Genomic DNA, 2,120 nt, shown 5'->3' with positions numbered 1-2,120 from the left:
AGGCAATCTCAGACCCTGCCCGGCCCTACTAAAGATGCTCCATATCCATACGTCTAACTCCTTGCACATTACCCATTTGAAAGGCCTGAATCTAACATGCAACATCAACAAAACCTACTGGAGAGACAGGTTTGTCTCCCAGAGGCTGCCACATCTCTGAACTAGGCTTCCCATAAACAAGTACCTTGCTGATCCTCTTCAAGCGCAACCTTGATGAGTGGATGGGAAGCTACAAATTTGTTCCAGAGGTTCCACCTGTTGCCCTCACTGAAAGGGATGACAGATGCTGACTGAGGTTTTTTTGGGGATAAACTCTTGGCTAGGCTTGTAAGGGCCCCAGGTCCATTAGCCTAGTAACTTCCTATGATCCAGCCAAGACACAAACTTGAATGACTTCCTGTCCACGCCTCTGATGTTTTACTTTACTGTGAGTATAAATGAAATAATGATTACGGCATCCCCAATCCCCACACAAACTATACCAGTCTCCATGTCACCTATGAGTAGGGTCAGTTTTAGACTAAATGTGGTGCATACATGTGGAGCCTACTAAGTCACTTATACAATCAGGAATGGCAGCCTCCAAAAGTACTAAGGGTCTAAATATTCTGTGATGCATTTTTTGCCTTTATTTTTTACTGCCCGTGCCTGCCAATGTTCCTTTTGACACAAACACGCCACCACCCTGGTCTGACAAGGAAGGTCTACACACAAACACACACAGCATGCTATGTACAAATAAACTGATAAACTGGAAGAACATCAATTCACCTACATGCATTTTGGATGTTGGAGGAAAACAAAGCACCTGAATAAAACCTACACAGAGACAGGGAGGACATACAAATTTCCCAGATGAATCCAAAGCCAAGAATTCAGACAAGGAGACAAACATTGTGAGATGACAAACCCTAATCACTGTGTCAGTGTATCAACAATGTTTTCATTTCTCACACATCCTACTGAGCCTACCAAATATAGCCACTTATTGTGTGCAATGCTGGTGTGTGTTTGTGTTAAAAAGTGAAAGAAATTATGGCCAGCTCGTTACTGTTGTGTTCACTTATATGCACTTCAAACACCCCCACACACACACACACACACACAAGCATATGCCAACACAATGACTGTTTTTACATAACATTTGAATGCAGATAAGAACTCAAAGTGGATCAGTAAACATACTTGAGGAATTTGTTAGCTATTGGCATGATTTAAATACATTTCAAATGCTCACCATAACTGGATTTCCCGAGAGACCCTGATTTTCTGACTGTCATGAAAAGTTCCTGACAGGTGGCAACTCTAATGTGAATAGCATAGTGATAATATAACTACATTAAAACAGCTTTGTCCATTATGCTAGTCCAACCATCCTCAACCCCTTTTTTGCTCATGGGGTTAGGGTGTCACTTTCAATAGTGGCAATCATCTCAAGCCAAGGTTTACACCACCAGGTGGCTAGCTCTGCCGAGGTGGTTCATCCATACCACTCACTCACACACATGCTCACACATATGGCTAGTTTAGAGTGTCCAATCTACCTACTGCATGTCTTTGGAATTGGGGGAGGAAACCCAAGAGACCACAGAAGGATATTCAGACTCCATATAGAAGGCACTCCAGCCAAGAATCGAACCGGAGAACCTCTTGCTGCAAAATGACAATGCTAATCGCTGCACCACTTGTGCTAGTGTTACACTTCATTCATGTATACAACCGGGCATACTCTATTCTTCACTTCAATAAGCCTCCCATTGTTTTACCTCCAGAATTATGAAAAAAACAAAGCTTCATCTCAACTGTACAGATTTTTGCCTCATATCTGTTTCTCATAAATCTCGGGGTGGTGGTGCTGCGGTAGCGTTGTCGCCTCACAGTAAGACGCTGTCCGGTTCGACTCAGAGCGTCTTCTGCGTGGAGACATGCGTGAATGGGCGTACCTTCGTTGAAGGTTGTGCGTCAGGGCTGGCAACTCGGTATGTAAAAATCAACTGCCAATCATTAGCGGACCGGAGTTCCGCTGTGGCGACCCCTAACTGGGAAAAGCCGAAAGTCACAACATCTGTTTCTCATAAAACTGTTTTTTTTTGACAAATCACTGGCAAATCATTGAGGGC

The sequence above is a fragment of the Protopterus annectens genome, chromosome 6.part0 (genome assembly GCF_019279795.1).
Source record: "Protopterus annectens isolate FY-2018-M chromosome 6.part0, PAN1.0, whole genome shotgun sequence".
In the NCBI taxonomy this organism is placed as follows: domain Eukaryota; kingdom Metazoa; phylum Chordata; order Ceratodontiformes; family Protopteridae; genus Protopterus; species Protopterus annectens.
The sequence above is the reverse complement of the archived record's forward strand: the minus strand, read 5'-3'. Positions refer to the sequence as shown.